This window comes from Talpa occidentalis, unplaced genomic scaffold (genome assembly GCF_014898055.3).
Source record: "Talpa occidentalis isolate TD23 unplaced genomic scaffold, MPIMG_talOcc4v2.1 talOcc4.10, whole genome shotgun sequence".
In the NCBI taxonomy this organism is placed as follows: Eukaryota; Metazoa; Chordata; class Mammalia; order Eulipotyphla; family Talpidae; genus Talpa; species Talpa occidentalis.
In genome coordinates this window covers 28,723,668-28,751,033 of record NW_023600993.1, presented here as the reverse complement: position 1 = coordinate 28,751,033, position 27,366 = coordinate 28,723,668, and the positions used below count along the sequence as shown (strand labels likewise).

The window sequence follows — 27,366 nt, the reverse complement described above, 5'->3', positions numbered from 1 at the left end:
TACTCTCTGGATCTCACTCTTGCCTAGACTCAGGAAAAGCCAAGATCAGACAAGGTTATACCACCAGGGTAATAGCTTATTGGACCAGGGTGTCCCCTGACCCATGCTGAATGTCACAGTCTCTCCCCTGGGAATAATATCAACAATCTGCAAGGCATGTGGTTCCTGACAGCCTGTGCACTCTTGCTTGAGAATGCCATCAGTGAGCATTTATCTCTGCAAGAAATTTTCCATTTTGCTTTTATTTCTTTTTATCCCTTCAGTTTCTTTAAATTACTAACAAATGGTCCTAAGACATTTCATAAACCTGCCAGGACTGACCAGCTCTCCCAGTACCATTTATTGAGCACTTGATCTGACTGAGCTGGCACAGCAGTGGAGCAGGAGATAGACACACAGAGACACAAAGTTCTTTTCTTCTCAGGACTTTCTAGACTAGGTTGGTGATCTGCCAAATGATCTCATGCCAGTGACACATTTGACCATCTTGTATTGCAAATCACCTCTCATTGTTTTTCTTTATCAAAACTGTCTGGCTCACATTGTCCATTTATGTCCCTAGATGAACTTTGGAATCATTTCTATCAAGTCAGAAATGAAAATTCAAACGAGCTTTTATTGATCCATTAATTTATTAATTTGCTTGGGGAAGAACTGGCATCTTTATAATAATATGTCTCCTGTTTTTTTGAACACTAATAAAACCTAGTAATAACTATATAAGAAAAACTCAAGTTATAACATAGTAAATTGTTTTAACAGTACAACAGAGGACTATAATAACTAAAACATCGAGGGAGAAACCTGGTACTATCATATTTTTGCTAAGAGCCTGGAAACTAGTCACTGACATGTGTATGTGTGTGTATGTGCATGTGTACACAGATATATACAGATAAATAATACATATATACATAATATGTATACTGACATAATTTATTTCACATCAATTTACAGTTACAGAGACTCTAGAGCTAGAAGTTATAAAATCAACTGCTAAAAAATTCTGTTTTATATCAAGAGCTCAAAATAAAACCTCATGGATGTTCTATTTACATCAACTGATGAACAACTAACAACTCAGGACTTAGAAAACTTTCAAAAACCTGGAAATGAGAAAAAGATAATTAGAAATCTTAGTGCAAGTAATGCAAAAATAGTTGAATCCTTCTAATCTGAATAGGCCAATAAACGAAGACATGGGTTAGCTTGAGGTCATCTGTAAACAGCACAATTCACAAAAATCAGGAGAACAGAAAACACATCTATAAAAGAATTTGGGGTCTCATTCATGGAAACATACAACCCACTCGAGACTGAATTGTGTATAAATTCTGTGTTTGGTTAGGTTTGATTAGAGTAGCTGAGAAAGGAACCAAAACAAGTTCATCTTATGAAACCGCTCAAAACACAAAGGGGGAGAATTCCTTTGGAGACTTGCCTCCAAGGAAGCAGTGTGCTTCAACGCGTTTATTTACCTATACCCCACAAGACATGGGAAAGTCATTTTATTCTAAGTGTTAGGAAAAAAGAGATCCCTGTTACCCACCCTAAAAAGCAAAGCAGGAGGTAGGTTACAACAAAGTGGCAGGTGATTGACAGTCATTGCACATAAGTAATTTTTCTTATATTTTCAAAGTCCTCTATAGCATCCTATTAATTTTACAATTTAAAAAGTTGAAATTTTTATTCTTCACACATGACTGTTCAACTTCCAGATCATGTTACCATTTACTTTTCTAACTTAATAGAAAAAAATTCAACCTTTTTGAAGCATTCTGCTCACTCACTAGTAAGAGGCAGGCTATACTTAATCAACATAAATTTGCATGCATAGATTTACATAAAATCTTTCATATAAGATGGTATTTTAAGACCCAAATTTAGTCCATACTGAATACACATGTGCTTATCCCCTGAGGCCACTGATTTAATTAGGGACTGGCAACTCTGACTACCCAATCTCCAAGATGACCTTAGTGTCCTTCCTCTCACTCAGCACCCTCAGGAAGTCACCTCAATCCTAAGAGATTCCACCACCAATTGCTCCAGTTTGCCATTTCTACCCTTCTCCATCCTCTAAACGCTGCCTGATTTTGGATTCTCATCAGTTTTTACTTGGGTTGAGTTGAATATATCCAATTACCTTACATTCCAAGTCCATCTCTGCCTGCAATGATCATTCACACAGCCAGGAAAATGACCTCTCACTCTCTTTATAAATATACATTGTGGGGTGAAGAAAATGTCAGGCTTTTCTGCCCTCCCGCCATCAGAATAGATGATGGATCCTTGCGGTCCTGAATGCATGCCTGATGGCGGGCACCTGGAGTAGGGTGTGGGCATATGTAGATGGGATTCACCTGGGCCGAGACTGTGATTTTTTTGGGGGGGCGGCTTCACGGGGACGCCAGCAGCAGCCGAAACAGAAGCCGAGAGAGAAACAAGAGCAGAGAAGGCCGGAGAGCCCAGATAGAGTGAAGACTTGCTGCCAGCCCCCCAGCACCCCTGCCTGCCATATGCCTGGTGAACCCCAATAAAAACCTGCAGAACCACTGAGGACTCTGACTCCTCCTTTACCCGGTCTGCATGGGATCAGAAAACCTGCACTGTGTCCAGGTCCTGACCTTACAACATACATACATACACACACACACGTACACACACATATGTAGCTCTAAAGTATAAAAGATTAGAGACCTATATACAGGGTACAGGGCAGTAGATAGAAAAAGCAAGGTGAAAACAGTAGGTCTACCATACCATCATTTGTATAAAGAGAAACAAAATATATGTTTCTAGTGTATATATGTATCACATTTGCTTGTATACGCATAAGGATAGCCACAAAAATTCATAGAAAAAAAACCATTAGGCAACATGGGTTGCCTAAAGGGAAGGGTGACCGTGGGCAGGAGTGCGAAGCATTCTTTTTAAGGCTTTTTAAACTTTGAAACACCTGGGTGTATTGCCTATTCAAAATTCTAAATTAACAAAAATGAATCTAATCTTTTTTTAAAAGAGGAAATCTAAGTTACCCATGAATAAAATCCTTTTATCATTCCCTACACCTTTAGAATAAATTTCAAAGGACTAGGCTTACCATGTCGGCCCTTGAAGACCCATCCTAATCAGCACTTTGCTGCCCTGACTCTCCCCTGTTCCCCTAGGACTCGAGGATCCAGCCACACCAAGTTACTTAATAGAACACATCTTGCTCTCTCTTGCCGCTAACCTTAAAGCTCGCTGGATCTTTTGTTACTGCCCCACAGGTGCCTGGGGCTCTGTTCACTTTCTTAGCCTTTCAGTCTATTATTTCCTCTTCATTGTTCAGACTGGCCAAATTCTATGGATCTGTTCTTATGTTCACTGATTGTATCCTACCACCTCTATTCTTTTTTTGCTTATGTAGCAAGTTTACTTCTGGTTTTTTTTTTTTTTTTTTTAGTTCTACAATTTCCTCTTTTTTTTTTTTCCATAACTATCTCTTCATTTTACCAATTTCAGGAGAATTTTTAATTATTCGTTAAATCATTTTAATAATGGCTGCTTTAAAATTCTTGTCAAATAATTCCAACATCTGATTCACCTTTGCCTTAGATTCTGTTCATTGTCATTTCTCAAATGGTGATGTTTAGTTCCTGGTATGCTGACGGGTCTTTCTCAGCTGTACCCTGGACTTTTTGGCTATTGTGTTGAGAGCCTTTGGGTCCTATTTAGTTGTTTGATTGTAACAGGCAGTCACTTTATTTAGGTTTACCAAGCAGGTCCCGTCCTATATTCTAAAGTGAGGGTCCAGCGACAATTTAATTTTCATAGCTTTTGAAGGGTCATTTGTATTCACGTGGTTTACCTAGTACCGCTGAGGCTCACGCTGGTTCCTGCTGGTGCTGCATGAGATGGTCAGGGGTTCCTTAGGCCAGAAACTGGGAACCTCTCAGTGGAGCAAGGGAGCCTCCACCTGGGAGTTAAAGAGGCTCTCAGGGCGGGGCTGCTTGTAATGGCGGGATTTCTCCTGTTGGTGAAGCTCAGTATTTCAGGCAGGGAGAAGAATGTCAGCCCCACAGGCACGAAGAGGCTTCCTGGGCTGGGCACTTGATGTGCTTTGATGCTCCCTGCCTATGGTGATACAGGGCATTTCTCAATCCCCATGTTTATCTTGGCAAAATCCTCACTGCTGTTGCTCTGTGGATGAGTGAGACACAGCAGAGAATGAGGTCACTGTCCTTGTCCATTTGCTTCTTAATTGATCCCCAAGCCCCAACTTTCACTTGATTCTCAGTCCCCAATTGGTTCCCAGTTGACTCCCTTTGCTGGTGGAGCCATGTGGCCTGTGTCTCCAGCAGGACTCCTGTGCAGTCTCGGCAGTGACTAGCCTGCCAGCCGGTTGGCATTCACGATACCTGGAGCCTGGGTCGGTTTCTGTTCAGTGAGGTATCAGAAGTTGCCCTGTGTTGTTTCTCCAGGCCACGGGTCCCAATTAGTTTGCTTTTGCTTTCCTCTTTCCATCTTTTGGAGTTCTCCTTTGATTGTTGTATTAAGGTTCTCCAGAGAAACAGAATAATAGGAGAAAACGAGGGATGCATGCATACATATCGCATACATAAATACATAGAAATATCAATCTATACCTATAGATATAGGCCTCCTGTTTATTTATATTATGACTTTTACATAAAGGAAAATGATTAGGAAGGCTTGGCAAACCCACAATTTGATAGCAGTGAACACCAGCTGGAGTACCATGGGAGAGGTTGACTCCTAAGGCACTCTGCTGGCAGAATTTCTTCTTGCTCAGGGAGATAGGTCTTTGTTCAATTGATCAGATGAGGGCCACCTATTTACGAAAAGTAAACTACTTTCCTCAGCATCCACCTATTAAAAAATTAACCTCATCCCAAAACACCTCCCCCAACAACATCACAATAATATTTGACTAAATGCACACAGGTAGTATGGCTCGGTCAAGTGCACACATAAAATTAACCACCACAGTTGTTTTCTCTTGCTTTCTTCCTTGAGAATATGATTGTGCACAACAGGCAGGGTATGGAGAAACAAAGTTTATGCTGGCGTGTCTGGATCGTGGCCTCTCATCTTCATTTTTAAAGGATGTTTTCTTGGTTTGAGAGTTCTAAATGTTGAGGCTTATTTTCAGCACTGTAAGACTAGCATTCTACTGTATTGCAGATACAGTCCATTGCTTCTGGTCAGGTATCAGCTGCAACCCACCGCTGTCTTTTCTCTGGTTGCTTTTAAGGCTTTGTCTTGGTTTTCATAAGTTTTAGTATTATGTGCCTCGAGTGTCTTTTGCATTCTATTTTTCATTCTATTTGGGAGAGTTTGCATCCTGGATGCAAGAGAAAGCATCTTGGATCTGAGGCTATTATAAACTTACATCTGGGATGCTTTCTTTTCAAATAATACATTTTTTCACTTTTGTGTGTGACTACAATCATACATATGTTAGAACCTCCGTCTGCATGCTTTATGCCTCTTTGGATTTTAGAGCTTTTACTTTCTCAAATATTCATTCTGGATACTTTTCTGACCTTGGTCATAATTTTTTTTTTAAACAATCTTTTTTTTTTAAAGATTTTATTTATTTATACAAGCACTGGGTACAGTCAGAAGCACGGGAGGGTGAGAGAATTCACCAGAGCCAGAGCAGGGAGCAGAACAGGCAGAAGGAACGAAGTACACTGCTGAGGGGAGCAGCGGGCGGCAGGAGAGGTCTGCGCGCCATGTGGGACCCTCGCCCGGCAGCCGGGGATCGAACTGGCGCTGTAGAGGCTGTGGGCAGCTCGCAACCAAGGGCTCAACTGCTGCGCCACCGGGGAGGCCCGGTCATAAATTTTTTAATCATTTACTCATTTTCTCTTTTTGGTTAATCTGTTGTTAAACCCAATTTAAGGCTTTTATATTTGGTAACTGCATTTTTCAATTTTAAATATCCATTTTATTATTTTTTAGTTGTTCTGTTTTTTTTTTCTGCCTAACTTATCTCCTTTATATAATAATACCGCTATTTTAAAATCTGTCTGATACCTGAGTATCTAGAGACTCTGTAGAACTATTTCTATTTTCCATTTTTTCTGCTCAGTTATATTGATTTCTTTTCATCGCCTTTTGTTTCTAGTTATTTGATATGCATGTTGGGTTTACAAAGTCAAAACTTATGGTAAAGCTACTGTCCTCTAGAGAAGATTTACATTTGTTTCTATTAGGTGCCTATTCTATCAGCAAGCTTCAGGATTGAAACTTCTGGAAGCTGAGCTGCATTTCTATATAAGCCTTCTATAATCAGTTCACCCTTAATTCAATGCTGAAATTTTTTGGGAATTCAACATAAAATAGAGGTTCCCCACAGGCTTCCCTTTATCGGGTCTCTAAATCCCATCTCTCTCACTATATCCTAGAATCTTGTGACTTGGGGGTTCTCAGAGTACAATCTGTCTCCCCTCAAAGGTCTATGCTTCTTAGATTAATCCTCACTGGCTTCCAGTACAGGATAGCTACAGAGAATAGGAAGGTCCCAGGGCCAGTGTCATTAAATCCTAGTAAATTCCAAGCAGATCTGACACAGCTCACCTACACAGGAGAGTAGATTGGAGAGAACAAAATCCTCAACTAGAATACAAACTTTATATAGTTGTTGTCAGGAATCAAGATCAGAAAACCTGAAGACATGACATAGTTCATTTCACATTGAAAAACTTATCAGTCAGTATACTACCCGCTGTAATATAAGTTGCTGCTGAGGCCCAAAGAAACTTCTGTTATTAAATGTTTCTGTTCACAGGGGGCTGATGAAGCATCTGCTGAAATTAAGCTCAAAAATAAAGACTGTCTGAATTTGGAGTTTTCAATGGAAAAATGTGTTTTTTTGCATCCAACCTTGCATCCAAGTTTATGTTTTGGTTTCCTTTGGTTTCCTTCATGTAGAGGATATTGAAGACATGAATATTGAATGAAAATACCCTTTTAAATAAATATTTCCTTAAATGGATAGAAAATTTAAAATTAAAGAAAAGAAAAAAATTAACCTGAAGATAGTCCTATAACCAGAAGGAAACCTCTATTTTGAAATTCAGGCTTAGCTCTGGCTAAATGAAAACATAATTTTATCTACATCATTTGCAACTTCTGTGCCGTGGCACTTAATTTGGAAAGTAATAATGATGCCAACTACGACCTGATCTAGCTCTTCTTGGCACCCATGTTCCTATGTGTTATTATTCAACCTGCACCAAGTATCTGCTTCCTCCCTCTTCCAGGACAAAGTAAAGACATGTGTTGGGACAGGACTCTGCTAAAGAGACTTTCTAGGAACAAGAAAAGACAAAAATGCCTGGCTTGTGATTCCAAGTCCTTCCCATCCAGGGAACCCCACCCAGCTCTCTAGAGAGACCCCTGTTCTCACCCTGGGCAAAGCCCTCCAAGCACTGCATTCTCCAGTCTCCCTCCTAATCACTTCTCCCAGGTAGTTCCTTCCAGTTCAGGATGTAGGAAAGCTTCCATGAGCAGCTGAAATGGCCCCCCTTTCTATTGCCCAGCCCTCAGCCTTGGCACATCTCACACTGCCGGCCTGTAACTGTCTGCTTATAACAGAGTTCTCTGAAGGCAGAGACCACACATGGTTAGCCTTTATTTCCTGAATGCCCAGTCAAGAAGATATTCAATAAGTGTCTTTCAAGGGTGAGAGGTTGGGTGGGAGGTATATCAGTAGCTTGGGTTTAACATAGTACACACTCAGTGCTGTCAATAACGTCACTTAACAAACTAATAAAACCAGGAAAGGTAGAATTATCAGTCTTACATTGCTGATAATAAAATTGATGCTTAGCTTGATAAAACACTTCCCTGATGTAATGCCAAAGGAAGTCAGAGGTAGAGTCAGATCCAGGTTGAACTTGGCTTCTTTTTCTTTTTTTAAAGATTTATTTATTTATTTACTTACTTATTTACTTATATAAGTACTGGGTGCAGTCAGAAGTGCGGGAGGGTGAGAGAATTCACCAGAGCCAGAGTGGGGAACAGAACAGTGTGGGACCCTCGCCAGTGGCCAGGGATCGAACCGGTGCTGCAGAGGCTGCGGGCAGCTTTGCAGCCCAGTGCTCAACCACTGCACCACCAGGGGAGGCCCTGAACTTGGCTTCTGAATTCTGTACCTCCCTATTTTGGGGGAATGAATCCTTACAGATCTCTCTTGATAGTGAAGTATCAGAATTCCACTAGATCCTGAGGTCATTTCTCAGATGATATGACTTTTACCATCTTATTTATTATTTTATAAATTTTTACCATTTGAATTTCCAAACATTAACCAAACCTTTGAAAAAATTTAGATGGTGGGAGAGGTTTCTCATAATCTCTGAACTTAAAGCATGTGCTTATTCTGTCCATATCAAATGGCTCCTACATATCAAGTTTTGACCAATCCAGGTAGCTCCTGTAAGTTGCACCCTAGAGTAAGCACTTGTTGCTTAGCCCTGCCCAATACCCACACCCTCTGTAATAACTTGCTAACACAACCCAACCTCATTCTTGGGAAGTTGAAAATTGGTGGAGAGAGCTCCTTATCTCCATTCACTTAAGATTTAGTTGCATTGTTTACTTACTAGATTCTAGTGAAAGTGTGTTCAAAAAGGAAGATAAAGGTAAGGGGAGTTGCTTCTGTGGCCTCTCTGGTAGTGTCTGGTGGCAGCAGGTCTTGGGAGATGGTATTAGATGAGCATGCATATATACCCTGAGCATGGAGTTGGCAGGAGGTTAGAGGAGGATGGGGTTAGGGAAGTTAGAGGCCAAGAGAATGAGAGTCTAAACCACTGGTTATTAACTAAGGACCATAGTGCCTCCCAAGAGACATTCAGCAATGTTGCTAGATATTTTTAGTTGTGGCAATGGGGTGGGGGAGTAGAAGGGAAGAGGTTCTATTGGCATTTAGTAGATAGAAGTCAGGAGGTGCTACTAAATGTCCTATGATACACAGGACAGTTCCAACAACTGTGGAGTATATGGCCTAAAATGTCAATAGTGCCAAGGCTGAGAAACCCTGTTCTAAACAGAAAGCTACAAAGCATATCAGACTCTTGCTTTGTGTACCGTGTACCCCAAAGCATAACTAGTAGATGCTCTACATGGGGGAGCATCACTACCGTCACTTCAGGAAAGAGAGAGGTCTAAAATCACTACAGAGACTCTAGGTTCTGAACTCACAGACACTGATGGTTAATTTTATGTGTCAACTTGACTGGGCCAAAAGGTGCCCAGATATTTGATCAAACGTTATTTTGGTATGTCTTCAAAACTTTCTGGCTAGATTAACATTTGAATAAATAAACTGAAAAGAAAAAGAAAAAAAGCACATTGCTCTTCCCAATATGGTTTGGGCCTCATCCAATTAGTTTAAGGCCTAAATAGACCCAAAAGGCTTACCCTCTCCCAAGTAAAAGAGAACTTTCTTATCTGACCATGTTCAAATTGGAATATTGGCTTCTTCCTGACTGTGAACTCAAACTGAAATACTGGTATTTCCTAAGTCTCAAGATTGCAGGTCTTCAGACTGGAATGTACCATTAGTTCTCTTGGGTCTTAGGTCTTTGACTCAGATTGGAACTATACCATTGACTTTCCTGACTCTCCAGCTTGCCAGTTTACCCTATAGATCTTGAGATTTGTCAGCCTACATAACCACATGAGTCAATTTCTTATACTAAATCTCTTTATACTTACACACACACACACACACACACACACACACACACACATATCCTTTTGGTTCTGTTTTTCTGGAAAACACAGATACATAGTTCAATATACACTACTGACAAATAAATGCCTTGGTTTATAAATCCTGACTCCTGACTGCAGATTTCTAGTTTTATTCACAAAAACTGGACTTACAGGAAACAAACAAAAATCCCAGGGTCTGTATTAAGAGTGCAGTATATTTCTCTGCAATCTTGACATTAGAGCAATGTCTGAATACCCCTGTTTTTGCTTTATGATCCTCTATACACCGTGGAAGCCTTCATCTGCCTTTTGGGCCTTTATTTTTTTCTGTCTGCTTCCCATCCCTGGGTGTTTTCATGGTGATCCCCTATACAGAGGACAGCTAATGAACACTCCATAAAAATATACAGCTTTCAAGCCCACTGAGAATTTCCTCTTCAGTTTCAACTAGAAAATGATGCTCTTTACTCCCTCTACTATATAAAAGCCTTATGTATTTCTTCTGTCTGTAATAAAAGCACATCAAGATAAGAATTGGTAGCTGACTGCATTTGAAACTATACCACATAATTATAGTTGAGAACATAAACCCATGAAAAAATAAACATAATAAACTCACAAATTTAAACTTCATCCATTCTGAATTTGTGAGCAGACAAGGTAGGTTAAAATGTACTGTTACATTTATTCTCAAAATAAAAGAATAAAAACAACTAATAGTAAATGAGAATAGGAGACTATATTTACCTTCCAAAGGGAGCAAATTATTAAGTACTTACTTAGAAGTATCAATTTATATGTAAACACCACAATTACAGTATAAGCAAATAACAGCTGCAGAGCCTGGGTTTTTAGTATGCAAACCTCAGAGGGCTTCCTAGTCACAATTCTGAAACTTAGTCCCAGGGCCAGGTGAGTCCTGTTTGTTCACACCTTTCCTGAGAAGAGCCTGGACAGCTGATGATCAGGGACAATTAGCATAGAGTGGTAAGGGTGACCTGGGAAGTGGGCTGTGAGGCACCACCCCTGAGGAGCAAGGACAGCAGGAGCCAGAGAAGGAGAGGCTATTAGGAGTTGGTGCTGCCTAGGCCAGGGCTGAAGAGGAGCATGGGTTAGTCAGGGCTCCAAGCAGAGGAAGGAGCAGAGACAGAGGCCTCCAAGGAGACATACATATCCTCAAGAAGACCACAGCAGGATTGTGGAGGGAATCTAGGAAGCCATGTGAAAGAGCTTGGGCTTCCTTTGAGGACCCTGAGAGCCACTGTAGGGCCCTAAACAGGTGAGCTACTACAGCATGGACACACAGCGCCTGTGCTCCCCTGGCATTACTCAGGTAGCTATGGGGATGACAGAGAGGAGGTGAACAAGATCTGAGGCAGGCATGTGAAAGCCATCATGGTCGTCCGTGCAAGAGCTCTAAGATGAGCAGAATGCAGAGAAAATGACACAAATCTGCCTGTTTACCCTTTGCTTAAAACTCCTCCCTGAAAATGTTCAGACGGTTCAAAGTTCAACTATTCACCAGGGCTGTTCCTTCTCTGCCCTTCCTCCTTTTCAAGATGGTGCCTGGCAGTAGGACAGGCTTTACTGCTCTCCTGGCTCTGAGGGAAAGGGTGACCAGTATGAATGCTGGTGTTTAGGCTGGCTCTTCCACCAGGAGCTGGGCTTGTGTCTGGACCATATGTATTAAGGAATAACCGGTCTCCTTTATCCTTTGTCATGAATGGAATGCTTAACTCTTGGCCGTGACCCCACAGAATTTAGTCTGTTTTGTCTCTGATGGATTATCCTAGAGCGTCTAGGGCCACTGTTTGATTAGTATTACAATCATCATCATCATTTAGTCTTTCAGTTATCAAAGAGCCTTGGAGCTTGGTGGGCATTTTTGGATTTTGAAGATGGCACTGATAAGAGTATACTGCTATCAGCCACTTACTCTGTGACCTGTAAAGCAACCAGTTTCGAGTGACACCTAGAGCAAGAAAGGCTCTGGAGTAAGTCCAGGCACAAGTGCAAGCTGCTCTATCCCTCAGTTTATGTGTGAGTGACAAGACACACAAAGTATCAAATAGAGATGCCATACAGGACCCCTGGGGAGAAGAAGCACCAAAATGCCTTCTAAGGGTGTTAGAACAGAGCCATACCCTCTTTCAGATAACTTTTCTCCTTTTGAGAAAGAGCTCACGCTTGCAACAAGGCCCTGATATTAATCTGTGACATCAAGTGACCATGTGACCACAAGAGCTAGCTTGGAGTCTCTCTTAAGAAGGCACCCACAGTCAAGTGAAACTTGTATACAAGAAATCAGGTTCAAGCAGTTCCAGAAGATATAAACTGACTGCATGTGCAGGTGACTCAGACTCCATGTCACCTAAGCCTGTTGTTTTGTCTCCTCTCACTCGATCCACATCTATGCTCTCATGGGAAGTTCCTGATGATTAACCAACAACAGAAGACAAAGCTCAGACCGAATCTATGGACTGTGTGAGATATCACTGACACCAACCAGAAGCGAACAGCTGTAGCAAAACAGCCCCACTTTGGGGGGGTGGGGTAACTCTGAAAGATGTTAGTGAAGGGTCATTCATCCCTTTGGTTGGCAAGATTTCAAGGAGGATGTTGATTTTCCAGACTGTCAGACTGAGAGACATCTGGAGCAATGGACCTACATCAATATGTAGACTGTAGCTAACAGTATGGTAGGATAGGAAAGAACTAAATGGGGAGATCAGTGACAGGGTATCTGGGGAAGAGATGTGTGGATGACGGACCACTCAGAGGAGCGCCGTGTGATGATCTTTGAATATGTATGTGGAGTTTCTCAATAATCAGGTGGAGAAGATGATACCTGGGGAGATAAGGCAGCCTCTTCTTCTAGTGTGTACTCATGGAGACCTTGTATAAAACGGACATGCCAGGAGGGCCCAACAATATGGCCCCAGGGCTCAAAAATATGGCTATGCTTGGGTTCAAGCTCATAGACTTCCTCTTTGTAGGCCTAATTTGACTATCACCAATGTTCTGGATTTATCTTCTAACAGCTGAGACCAGCACTGAGCCCCTCTCATGGACCTCTTGGGGAGGAGCTAAGGTAACCACTAGTGATTACACTAAACATCTTCTGTCACGACAGGAATAGTGATTCCTCCCTGGAACTTGCCATCTCTGCCAAGCATGCTCCTGCCTGTATCTTTCTCCATCACTTGCTGAAAAGTGTCCCTGAACACACTTGTAACCTGGGTGTGTGTGCAGGCTTCTCCACATCAATGGCAAATTGTAGACACCAGCAGGGCATCTGAGGGTTCAACTCAATTTTGAGAGAGCATCAAATTGCACAGGATAAGGGTTCAATCAGCCCTCTTCCTCAAACATCAGTTGAAAGCCCAGACTATTACCTGGACTTCTGAAGGACTGAAGCTCTCATGACCTCCTCCTCAGTTTTGATTAATTTACTAAAATAGCTCACAGAATAACTCAGGAAACCCATTTACTCACTAGATCACCAATTCATCACAAAGGATATAACTCATATACAGCTAGACAGAAGAGATGCATAGGTCAAGATATGAGCTTTTATGAAGGCTCCATTACTCATACATGATTGATTAAAATATTGGCCATTGGCAGTTTAACTCAATCTCCAGCCCCTTTCTCAACCCTTTCCCTGATGTCACAGCTCTGATCACAGACTTGGCTTCACTGGTAACCAACTCCCAACCTAAGAAGGTTCCAAAGATACCTTTCACCACTCTCAACACTTAGAAAATCCAAAGGCTTTTGGAAACTGTGAGCCAAGAACTGTGGGTGAAGCCTAAATATATACGAGAAATATATTTTAGCCATCTTAATGGCCAAATATGTATTTCTTATAAATCACAATATCTAAGTCACTGTCATCATCCTTCACCGCCACCACCATACTATGACTGACGCTCAGTTTACAGCAACAGAAGGCTCACCATGGTGTCATGTCCATGAAATTCACCAGTCTCATCAATAATCCACATCACCTGGTGAAATGGTGGAATGATCTACAGGTGACTTTTGTTCCACCTATTTTTTACCTCTGGACCCAATGATTTCCAAAAACATCTCTCTGATCTGATCCTTCTTAAATGTTATGGCTTCTTTAATAATCTAAGGCCTGAGTGCAGTGAATAGGTTTCTTTTTTTCTTTCTTTTTGAAACTTCAATATAGTGGAAGTTGAAATAAATGTTTGAACTGGACTGGAGTGTACATTTTCAAAAGGAAAACAGTTTCAAATAGAAAAGCTTATAATAAAATATTGTGCTCAGCTAGGTCTTTCAAACTGTGGCTATATTCAAAGATATATGAGCAATAACATTATAAAGAGATTGGATCCTAGATAATATCCTATTGGATAGATAACGAAGAGGAGAATAAAGTTGCTTTAGGCAAATGAAAAAAACCTCCAACTCAGTACCATGGCAGGAGGGAAATTGTTTAACGATCTTTAGCATTAGCCTGATCGACGGAGGGTTTCACAAACCAGCTACACTTCAGTAATACATCTTCCATCAGCAGGAGGTGCAGTGACACGCACTCTAATTAAAGTTTGCTACTTCGAGGATAATTAAAGGTGTGTTACAGAATTTTACAGACAACATTACAGAACTTTTAAGCATGAGTTAACCAAAATAGCTGCAACTTTATTTTAAATGAAATGGCTCTGCAATTTGATAGGGACTACAGAGGCCAGGGGAGTAGTTTTATACTATTAATGCCCAGGGATATTTAATACAATTTGGATAGGAATGAAAAATGAATTTTGATATTTTTCCCTCCAACTCCAAAGATAATGCCATAAAAACATAATGTAAGAGTTCCACAATTTGACCAATGGAATTTGCTATATAGTCTCTGACAGTTGATTTTTAATTTCAACAAACAGCATGAGGGCCCATTTGCACCCAGAGCTATGACAGACTACGGACAACCCAGAAACGAAGCATGCAGCCCTACTCGGAGTCCCAGGGACAGGGGTAGAAGACAATCTCTAACAATGTGGCCCGTCTGGCCCAGCAGAGAATCTTCACTGTACTCTCTCTTTATAATTTCCCTCTTTAGGAGCCTCAATTCTGCATGACAGTTGTCCAAAAGGAACAAATCCTCAAGGATTCACCAGGAGCTTCTATAAGCTCTCCACCCAGCTCATTCTTTTGAGATTTTCCTTTAAAATTTATGTGTGATATTTACTACCAAAAAAAAAAAAATCCCCTTTAAGCAAATTTTAACATAATGAATGATAACATTAAGAGAAAATCACCTGACCCCCATCAAACAAATACAACCACTAACAGACTGGTCCACTGATGTCTTATTTCTCCCAACTCTATGTAGGTGCTGTTGCTATTCTGGCTTATTATACACAGAAGTATGCATCTTGTTTCACTTTCTCTTCTGCATATTTTCCATGTTAGTACATCAATTATGCTTATTATACACAGAAGTATGCATCTTGTTTCACTTCATCTTCTGCATATTTTCCATGTTAGTACCATCAATTATGCATCACTATTACTGGTGGCATTATATTGTACCAAGTGGAGATAATTACTGACCTGCTTCTAGTGTTTTACATCTGGGTAGATTCCAATTTTGCACTACTTCATAGAGAATAATGATAAACACCTTTGTGCATACAGTGTTTTCTGCATTAAGGATTTCTTCCCTTAGGTTAGATTCCCAGGTTTGAGATGACGAGGTTTCATTAAGAATGTTAAGAGTGAGGCACATTATCAGGCATCAATATGAGAGAAACATCTGGAGAGTGAAGCTACCTAAATGGGCAAAATTGATACCGGTGACAACGGGGAAATGGAGGGTCTGACTTTAGATACAAACTGTTTTATTTTAGAAGACTCATTGGGGGTTCCTGCTTTACACAAATGTAGGTCTTTGCTTCCACACTGAACTCCAATTTTTACAGAGTTTTTAAAAATGAAGCCTGTTGTGCTGCTAACTGCATTTCTAGCTAATTCCTACCTGAGAAATGAGTGGTCATCAGTAATCTTGATAGGTTCTTATGAATGTTGATGAAAGTAGGAATGTGTAGTCTGAAGTTCAATGGAGAATGGTAGCAGAGGATTTGCAGGGAGAAAGACAACTCTTTTCAGCAGTTTCTATACACTGGAATCACAGCAAGCAGCAGAAGTGAGCTGAAGAGTATTTCTAAGAAGGTGGCATGTTCACAAGCCTATGGGAATGATCTGGTGAAGAGAGGAAACATGTCAATGCCAAGGGCAAAAGGAAGAATTATTGGAGTGATAACGCATGATGTTTGAGTATTCTAAGAAGGTGGGTTCCAGGGCTGGAAAATGAAGGGGCTGACTTTAGAGACAAGCACAGATATTTCATGTTTAGTCATAGAACAGAAGGCAGAGTGTGTGGCAAGGTGGCTGATGGTAGAGCAAGTCTGCAGAAGTTCTCCTCTGATGGCTTTAGTTTTCTCAGTAAAGGTGGAAGCAGGGACACTATGTTAGAGTGTGGATGCAGTAGAGGTGTGGAAGTCTGGGAAGATAGAAGAAAATGTGAAATAATCAATGAAAAGAATAGAAGAATGCAAGGACAAAGGAAATACCAGGCAGCATAAGAGATTCACCTGATGCTCACAGTCCCGTGAGACCGGCCAACAGTCTAAGTTTTCATCTAGCCATACTCGGCCACACAAGTGAGGCAGGGAGTAGGCAGAGACTGGCATTTGAGGATGTTGCCCTAAAGGGATAAGTGAACTGAGAGTGTACTCAAAGAGTTAATTATGGCGTAGATTATTAAATATAAACTGGAAAAGGTAGAGGGAGAGGACCTCAAGCGTCAGGGATCACGGTCTGAAGGTTGGAAGCATTGAGGAATTGATAAAATTGGACTGAGAGAGAGAAAAGATTGGACGATGAAAGTTGGTAATCAGAGAACATCATGCATGAAACAGATGGGGAAGGCTTGGCAGTTTCTGGAAATGAAAATGTCTATTGACGACTGTGGACATGAATGGCAGGATTGGTTGGAGACAGACAATCAGAGCAAAGGGGGTGGAAGAACTGAGAGGTCAGGGTGGTGGAAGCATCCTCTAGATGTGTAATGAAATTGTCAGGACTGTTGTAGCAGTAGTGCTGGAGGAGTGACAGAGAGCCTGGAGCTAATGTGAGAAAGAACTGAGAGAAGAGGCCTTGGAGCTGGGGGATGACATGCAGGAATAAAGAGCAGGATGGCATGAGTCTTGGTCCACTTGAGGCAGATTAGAATGGGACCATGAGGGAGAAAGGATAAAACGGATGGGTTTTCAAGCTTCCTCTTCACCCAGTCAGTGGAGGGTAGAGGGCAAAGCAGGCATGATCTTTAGCCCAGTGTGAGGGGCTAAACCTTCTAGACCTTTGTTGAGATTTACTCCAAGGGGGCAGGGAACCCCTTGATCCTTAATGAGAGTCAGAGAATCCTAGGAAACCCAGTGTTACTCAAGCTCACAAACTCTCCTTGGCCTTAAGATGGAGCGTGGGTAGAAATCTTGGGCAGGGGAGATCTTAGCTCCATTGCTTGAACCCCCAATATAACCGCTTATTAATTCTCTCAATTCAGTTTACGGTGATAAAGAACACAGAAGTAGACTGCTGGATCAGTCTTCTCCAATTGCTAAATTCCTGTTAATAATGGGATTATTTTACACAAAACCTCAAATAAGTATGTTTAATATGGTTAAGAAAATAAGAGTTTGGTAAAATATAACTAAATGAATAAGAAACTGCAAGAATTACCATACATATGTAAAAAGGTTAATAAAAACTCAGATTTTATTAAAAAAAAAAAAAAAACATGTAGCAGAAAAAAGAACTAGTGACTTGGCAAACAGAGCCGAAATAAAAGGCCAGAAGGCAGTACTAAGAAAGGAAGCAAAACATGGGAGAAAGGTCAAAGGACACAGACAATACAGGAAGAAGGACCAAGATGTATCTGATTAGAGTTTCAGGAGAAGACAGTAGAGAATGGAAAAGGAGTTTCAAATAAATAATGGCAAAGAATTTTCCAGAACACTGATTAGACATCAGTTCTTACATTTAGGAAGCCCAGTGAATCTTGAGTGGTGTAATTAAAACAAACCCCATTAATGCATACATTGTAGTGAATCTCAGTACAAAAGCCCAGAAAAGGATGAAAATCAACTGGAAAGAAAAGACAAATTCCTACCAAAAAAATAATAATCAGACTGTTAGCTGAATTTGTAAAATGCAACAATGGAAGCTGGAAGACAGTAGAATAATATTGTCAAAAACTGCACACCACATGAAAAAAGAAAAAAATACACAGGATTTTTAAAAATCTGACTAAAGTACCGAACAACATTAGCATGTAAATTGGTTACAGAGTGATCAGAGTTAAGTGTAAAGTCTTTGAATTGTTCAGGAGGAAAGAAATGATGCTGATTCAGTTCAGATCGTGCTAAACTTACATATAATAAGTACCAGAAAAATCAAAATGGAGTGCAAAATTTTTTGAATAGATTAAAGAGGAAAATATAATGTAGAATAGAAGGGAACTAAATTAATATAAAAAATGATTAAATAGAGTAGCCACACACACACACACACGCACACACACACAAGTGGGGCAATGAAAGAGAAAAAAGTAAAGAGGCAAAATATTTTCTTTTTTTTGTTGTGGGACCCTTGCCAGTGGCCCGGGATCAAACTGGTGCTGCAGAGGCTTTAGGCAGCCTTACAACCCAGCGTTCAACCACTGCGCCACCAGGGAAGGGCCAAGAGGTAAAATATTAATAAATCCAAATATATTAACAGGAGCACCATAAATTAACATAGCTTTCATATTAAAATTTACAGGTTAAAAAAAAGGAGCTTTATGCTGTTTGCAATGGTTTCACAAGTAAAATAAAAATATTTACAACCACTAACAGTGAAAGGCTAAGAAAATAAGATAGGCAAATGCTGGCTTAGATCTATTGAAAACAGACTTAAAAACATAGGGAATTACTAGAGATTAAAAGAGTTGTTTCATAAGGATATGCAATCAACTGATCAGGAAAAATATTAAGGTAGAATGCCCTCAATGCATATTGCTTCAAAATATACAAAGCAAAAATTGAAAGAAGCACAAAATGCAACTGATAAATTCACCTCAATGCATTTCTCCCTCAATGACTGATTAACCAAGCTGCACAAAATGAGTATGGAAGATAGAAGATTTCACTAACGCAATTAGTGAACCTAAGCTAGTGAACACACATGGATCACTGCAATCAATAACTTTCTTTTAAGAAAACATGGAACATTTGTGAAAACTATGTACCAGACCATAAAACAAGTCTCAAAACAAATTTCAAAGAACAGCAGTCATGTAGACCACATCCTCTAATCACTATATACTAAAAATAGAAAAAAAAAAATTGCTGAAAAAGGTCTGTATATTAAACAAATAAAAGATCATAAAGAAATCAAAGAAATCACAATGAAAGTTTAAAAAATGCACATGTGAACAATGACAGAGACCGCATATCAAAAATGCAAGAATCAAATATTGCTACAGCAATGCTTAGATGAAATTTACTGTATAAAATGTGTGTATAAGGAAGAAGAAAGGCTGGGGTTAATGAGTAAACCATTTAAATGCAAGAGCGTAGACAAAGAATAGAATCAAAGAAAGTAGAAGGACGGAAATAAATAATAAGGGTAAGAACAGAGATTAATTTTTTAAAGAGTTATTTATTTATTTGTTTATTTGTTTGTTTATTTATTTATTTATTTATTTATTTATTTATTTATTTATACAAGCACTGGGTACAGTCAGAAGCACAGGAGGGTGAGAGAATTCACCAGAGCCAGAGCGGGGAACAGAACAGGCAGACCGACGAAGTACACTGCTGAGGGGAGCAGCGGGCGGCAGGAGAGGTCTGTGCACCATGTGGGACCCTTGCCCCGGGGCCAGGGATCTAACCGGTGCTGCAGAGGCTGCGGGCAGCTTCGCAACCCAGCGTTCAACTGCTGCGCCACCAGAGGAGGCCCCAGAGATTAATTTTTTTAAAAAGGATGATACAGGCGAGAAGGGAGGAAGAAGCTGGCTCTTTAGAAAGTCTGGAAAGACCCCTGTAACCACTCTGGTGAGATTACTGAGAAGAGGAGCGGCACTGGGCAGGCTGTTAGGAAGAGCCTGCTATCTCTACTAGCTTCCTTATCCCACTGTCACCCAGAGGGACTTGGGTTTTGTGCACTTCTGAGAGCCTCTACACTGAACACTCAGAGCTCAGACCATGCCTCTCCTCCTGGCCCCCACTGGATCTTGTTTCTCCCAGCAATCCTCCCATCTCTTGGAGGAAGCAAATTTAACAATCTCCCAGATTTGAAAAAGAAAAAGGTGTCTGGTTTGTTGTTTTTCATTCTTCTTGCTTCTTTTGGATCATTTATAAAAAGAAGGAAGAAACAGGGACATTGCATTGCCATCTGACTCCAGCAGCAGTCTGAGGGGAGGGGAACTGAGGCAGAAAGTAGGGTGATGGCAGTGGGAAGAGCAAGCATCAGATACCTGGAAGCTGAAGGAGGAGGGATCCAGAACTGGGAACACAGAAGGGACCTCTAAGGGACCTTGGCAGCATTAGGGCACAGACCAGTCAGCAAGATCTGCAGTCCTGGGAGAGTTACCTGACATTTACTGGACTGTGGAGCTAAAAATTTGACTGGCAGGTTTCTAAAAGACTTTAAACAAGGCTCCAATTAAAATTATATTTTTAATTTTTCTTCTAATTACCCATAAAAGAAGGAGGTTAATCTCTAACACTCTGGTTACATGTCATCCTAGTAAATCAAAGTGGAAAACAATCAATAAATCATTTTTCCAAAAAAAAAAAAGCAAAATAATAAAAACACTTTTATATAAAACAAACAGAAAAACAGCACCTGCCATTTTTTCTGAGGCTGGAGCTACACAGATAGAATGAAATGGTGCTTGAGCACAGCAGACCTCTCCTGCCTTGCCCGCTGCTGCCTTCAGCAGTGTCTTCCATCTGTCTGCCTGTTCTGTTCTCCACTGTCTCTGGTGAATCTTCTCACCTTCCTGCGCCTCTGACTGTACCCCGGTTCTTGTATAAATAAAAAATAAATCTTTAAAAAAAAATTCTTTAAAAAAAAATAGAATTGAACGGTTTATAAAGTTCCAGTAATAAAATGAATTTTTACCTTTCATTAACTTGCAACCAAATTTACTGTAACAGCCTAGTTAGCACTCATTATTGAGATTTTAGAACAGAATTTCTAATAGTATTATTCAAAAGAAAAAAAAAAAGAATGAAATGGTGCTTGAGACAAGAGGAGGTTAGGAAGAGATTTGGTTTGGGGTTGAAAATACTGCTTATACAGTGGGCTATCTTCCAAAAAAAGACTTATAATATAAGGAGGTTCAAGTCATTTTCCTTTTCTTCAATTATACCAAAAGGGCCCTAACAGGAAGGCTTCCAAGCTTAGAAAATGACCCTGCATACTTTAGCTATATTTCATATAAAAGGGAGAGCTATATAGGAAGACAGCTGTTGAGACACCATGATTCAGGGTCAGAAGATCATGTGGAGACTTTGGCAGATAGCCACATTAAATCCTGGGGCCATGGCACCTCTGTCCTCCAGTCACCTGTCCTTCCTCATGTGCCTTGGGTTCGTTTCCCAAGTGTCTGCTCAGTGAGATTAACTTGTCAGCCCACAGAATGGAACCGTGCATCTCCGCTGTAGATCACGTATCTGTCACATCGGTGGCATTACACTATCTATCATAGCCATAAAATGACTTTCCAGAAGGTGTTTTTCTTTCCCCAGCTAATGACATATAAATATATACCCTAAAATTTTAACAATTACCTAGGGGAGATAATGGGAGAAGTAACACATGGCTGAATACAAAACCAAAATCAATTTCTAACAGCATCCGGGTACCTACCATAAAGCACTTTTTACTCTCCTTACATAAATGCAGAATTGATTCTTAGAATGAGTCTGAGCGGTGAGATTTTTCTGAGTAAAGCATCCCTTCTGTCCCTCAACCACTTCCACCTTCCAGCCTATTTCCCAATAACCTTCTGGTGGTTCCCTAATGTTCTAGTCTTTCTGTCACTTGCAACTGATCACATCAATCCATTCACATTAGGGTGTTAATGACACAGCACTACTTCAGAATTACCCCAAACAAGGTCTTCTAAATTTTAAAAGAAGAAACAATGAAAATAAACAGCTTGACAGTTGTGGGATGCACATGGGTAAGGTACAGAGCTGGGAGAGAAGCTTTCGGTTCTCCTGGATGGGGGCTCACCTTCTTCCACCACTAGCTCTGAACAACGAAATAACTGGCCTTTTACTTAAACTCTTACCAATTCCCCAAAGCTGAGTAAATACGTGATGTTTACTACCTATACTTACATGTTATCTTTTATGTTATATATTTACATATAATCATTTTTAGGACACAAGATTTATAATGAAAAGGTCAAAAACTTCTAAGCTTTCTAAATGAACTTCAGATTATTTCTAGATACAAAAACATATACGTATCTATACTTTTCCCCTTATACCACATTCTTCCTTCTCTAGTATTACTTTGTGCTTAATGTGGCAGATATTACCTAAATACACTGCTATGGAAATTTAAATACGTATAGCCAGTTTGGGAAGCAATTTGGTATCATGTTGTCAAAGTGTAAGTTTACATAAAATAGGATCCTGCAATTACACTTCTGGGCTTACAATCTCAAGAATCTCTTTTGTGTATGCATAAATACATTTCAAGGATGTGTACAGCATGCACCTATGTGATAGTCCCCCCCAAATGCAGAAATAATCTAAAGCCCATCATAGAAGAACAGATTAATAAAATGCAGCATTTTTATATCATGGAGTGATATTTAGCAGTTAAAAACATGAATACAATCTGTTTAAAACAACCCGATAGCTCTCTCAAAGTGATCAGTGATAAGTTATCACCAAGTGATAAGTTCTATTTACAGAAGTAAAAGAGAAACCAGCCTGTGGAAAACTACAGTGAAGTCTGCTATGAAGCACTAATAAACATGAAGATATATTCAGATCACTAGAAAAGTAAAGCAAAGTAAAAAACAAGATTGTTTTTTTTCCCTTTGCTTATGAAATTGGCAATCTTGATGAATAATCATATTAATTTCTGGCAAGGCATATGAATCTAGCATACTCATATATAAGCAAAATGAATTTATAAATTTTCCTGGAATGTTATTTGGCAGTCTTTACCAAAAATGTAAAGAAAAATCAATTTTGACAAAGCAATTCATCCTCAGGAAATAAAGATATAGACAAAGTAATAACAAAAAGTATAAGTTGATTAATGTTTTTGAAAAATGATTTGGTTGAATAAATTATGATACAGAGATGAAATGGCTTTTTAGGAGGATAAAAATAATGACACAAGAATAATTATTGACATTAACAACGCTCATGTGTTGTTGAGTTTTAAAAAAAGGGATTACTTGTGTTTAAAAAATTTATATTCACAAGATCCTTGTTATTCAAGGATATCTGGTTCTAGAGAAGTGCCATTACAATGGGGACCAAAATTTCACGGTAAACAATGGGAAATAAAAAGTTTTGATTTGCAAAATATTTGAAGGAAAAGAAATAAGAATATACATTTCATTTGCTATTCTAACAAATTTTGATAAGAGCATTTGTCATGGGAAGGGGTATTAGACAGATCCTAAAATTCATAACAAAGCCTAAAGCATCAAGAATAGCAATCGATTTATGGCAATCCCATAGATTGAAGTAGCTACTACAGGTACAGTGCGACACTGGGTGCCAGGGAGGACAAAAGAATTAAGCAAGACTCCTCTCATTCTGTAGAAGGGTATAACTCTACTAGGGGAGTTGACCGAGAGACATGACTCTCAATTCTTACTCTGGCTGGCAGAGTGTATAAACTTAGAAGTAATGCTTAATATTCGAGGCTCACCTATAAAATGGGAAAGCCAGCCTCCTCTTATGGTGAATATTGGATGGATGACAGAAAGACAGAGAGATATACAGGATCCAGCACATTGCAAATACTAGATAGACACAAACACTTAAAAATCTTAGCAAACACAGGCACAGTAGATAACTACAACCAACTAAACAGCATCTCTGACACTATGAGATAAAAGGAGAAAGTAACAGACATGAAAGGGAAAGAAGAGAAGGTTCGTGGATCCACCCTCTCCACGGCTGGGTACAATACCACACCCCAAGTGGTTCCCCTTGATGATGCCTCCACTGTGGAATATATAAGGCATCTCTTCCAGCAGCAATCTGGCTGGTCCTCCAGTTCTGGTTATTCTTCCCAGCTCACTATGGAGAGTGCACTGTGAAAACAGAGAATCTTTTCTCTCATACCTTTGGGGAATTGGCAGTAGGATGAGACCAAAGGGATCATAACACACCAAAACTAGCTTCTCAGCTGACCCTTTTTAAAATTCCAATGATACACCCCAGCTCCATATTGCTGAAGAGAGGCAACTGTCTCAACTCCACCTGGATCATAGTTCCATCCATGGATTTCATAGCAGCTGCCTGTCAGATACTGTAACAGTGTTTGAAAATCACTTTGGGGGGCACTGAATTGTTGGATTTGATTCCTGGTATCCCTTCATGAGGGCTTGGGAAAGAATGGAACCAGCCATTGTGGTGCCACCATGTGGCAATAGAACTAACTGTTCATAAATACTCAGTTTTAGAATTCTGCAGTTTTTCACCAGTTTTTAACTTGGGGGAACTCGAATTATTTCCATTTTTGTTTCAAATGATTATTTATTCATCTCTTTTCTTCATTTGTATTTGATATCATACAATTTCAAGTTTGCATTATTTAAATACACTCTGAATAAACAGATCTCAACTAATCAGTGTTAATGCTGCTATATCAGGGTCCAGCTTGTCAGACACCCAAGAACCGATCATCGGGGTATGGTAGGGACAACCACCTCATTCTCTACCCAGATTTAGACCATATTTTCAGGCCTCCCTGGTGGCCTAGGGGTTAAGTCTCAGCTCTGTCACCTCCAGGGCCTGAGTTCTATTCCTGGCCAGCAAGTTAACCCCATATGGCGCAGCAGACCTCTCCTGTCTCGCCCGCTGCTCTCTTTAGCAGTGCATTTCAGTGGATCCACCTGTTCTGCTCCCCGCTCTGTCTCTAGTGAATCCTCTCACCACCACCACCCCTTGGCCCCCACCTGGCACCTCTTGCCTAACCACCAGTCCTACACAAAAATTAATTAATTCATTTTAAAAAAGACCACATTCTCCCTTCTAGCTTTCTGCACTGGCATAGGTCTGAACTTAACATTAAGTCAGGTAAACTACCTTTGGTTTGCAGTCAAAAAAAAGGAAGCAGAAAATCATCAAACAGTTTTGTTTGAGCTTTGAAACACAAATGATACATAATAATAGTAATAGAAATAAAACCCCTGACAAAAATAAGCAGTGTGATGCATATCCTTAGGGGATAGATGTTAACCTGAGCACTAGTTACACACATGTGTTTGGCTTGTGAGAATTTACTGAATGTACACTTCAGACCTGTACACTTTTCTGTGATTGTTATACTTCAACATAATGTCAAAACAAAGATGTGACCAGCCATCTCTCCTTAATTTGCCTTTGAGACAAAAACTATGCAAATTATTACCACAAAGGTAAAAACAGGGGGCTCCCCAGTTCTCTATGAGGTATTTCACTGCCACAAATAAGCCCTCCTTTCTGTCCCTCTGGGCAGGAGGAAGGAGACAGGTCACAATCTATACCCCAGTTAGATTCAAATTACTTGGCTAAGACTTTACTTTCTCCAAAGTGAACAGACCCAGGAGGAGACACCTCTCCCTTCCCTTCCGTACAGAAAACCCAGATCACAAAGAAAACTTGCCACAGAGAGATGCACGCCACCTCCACAGAGACAATCCTAACTCCACACACACCGACACACTGCCCCCCACCACCACCAGAGACAGCCCCCAGTCCCCCAGTGACAGCAAACTTCCCTCCTGCAGGGACACACCACAGATGGGGGAGGGTGGCGATTAGGAGACAGGCAGCTGCCTACAACCACGCAAGGAACATGAACAAGAAGAGGGAAAAGTAGTATTTCAAAGTCATAGCAAACTGAATTTCTCTAAAGGGGTGGACTTTTACAACTGTGAATAGGTTCTGAGTTGCTGCTGTAAAAATTCTTTCAATCACCTCCATTTCCACCCACTGCTGCAGATCCTCTTGGATCATCCCCCTTACACTTTCTCATCCAGCATGCCCCCACTGTCGTGGGAAGACTAAAAGGCGGGATTTTTTTTCCATTTTATAGGTGAAAAAGTGGAGACGCAAATGTGTTTCTCAGACAACACAAAACTAGTCATCTCTTCACTGGGTTGGGCTGGGGGAGGCCGAGCTGGAGAAGCAGCACGAAAACGACAAGAGAAGAAGGAAGACCCTCTCCCCGGCCCCAAGCCCTGGACACTGACCACGGTCCCACAAGAGTGACCTCAAAGGATCCAGAGTAAAGGATTTACATCCGGCAACATTTACAAATACTGGGATTAGACTCCACCCTCCCCTGGGAAAGTGTGAAATAAGTCCCGATCGCTGGGGAGAGACAGGGCCATCCGAAATGGAGCCAGACTCATGGCATTTTCTAGCAGCAGAGGAAGCTAATGCCAGCGAAGCCAACCCTAAGGCATGCCCTCCTCTCTGAGGGATTCCTGGGCCCAACAGGAATACTTACAGGCAGCCACAGGGCTCCTGTGGGGGAAGGAAACAGGGCAGAACAGATCTCAGAGCAGAGCAGATACGCAGTCAACTCCCCTCCCCTGCCTTGGCGTTAGTAAACTAAGTGACAGGGGAAGCAAGGGATGCTCCAAAGGCTGCCAGTCCAAGGTCCCCACCGCGGATTCCGCTTCGCACTTTCTCAGAAGGTGCCTGCGGCTAACCCCAAACCTTAGGGTTTGCTCTCAACCTCACCAAACCCAGCGGAGTTAGGGAGAGATCGTATGGGGAGACGGGGATGAAGCTTAAGGGACCCACCCTCCCCCGCAAGCGCCGGCAGTCGGGGGACCCTGCCGGGACGCCGCGGTCTACTCGGGTTCTAATCCTGCGCGCGGGCCGTGACCTTGAGCGAGTCCCTGATTAGCCCCATTTGACAGAAATGAAGAGACCGAAAGAGTCAAGGCGGCCTCTGGGGCGGCCGCGGGGCGCTTACCAGATGGCTGGAGGCGCCCCGCCCGCGCTGGCCGCGGAGTAGGTGCGCGGTGAGCCGCAGCCCAGGCGCTACGTGGCCAGTGGGGAGCGGAAAACGCGGGGGGAGCGCCGGGGCGAGCTCCAGCGCCCGCAGCCCGAGAAAGGGGTGGTTCCGACTCCGCAATGAGCCCCGAGCAAGTTCAATGCCCGCCGCGCCTCCGCAGAGCTGACCGGCCTGCCCGGGGACCCGCGCTGAGGGCGCGCGCGCACGGGATGTGGGGGTACATGAACAAACACCTCCACACGCCCACCCCCCGAAGTTGCGGCAGGGCGCGGAGGAGAGCGGCGCAAAGCTGCCCCCGGGGAGGGCACGGTACTCACGCGGGGTGGCCAGGCGGGAGCG

General features: G+C 41.3%; 1 protein-coding gene across 1 annotated transcript in view; it reads right to left on the bottom strand.

Moving 5' to 3' along the window:
- The window catches only part of MYRIP (myosin VIIA and Rab interacting protein), a 236,970-nt gene extending 209,604 nt beyond the window's left edge, over positions 1–27,366 (bottom strand). The window contains exon 1 of the mRNA XM_037526745.2: positions 27,345–27,366. The gene's annotated coding sequence lies outside the window, so the exon portion shown is untranslated. The remainder of the gene's footprint in view (positions 1–27,344) is intronic.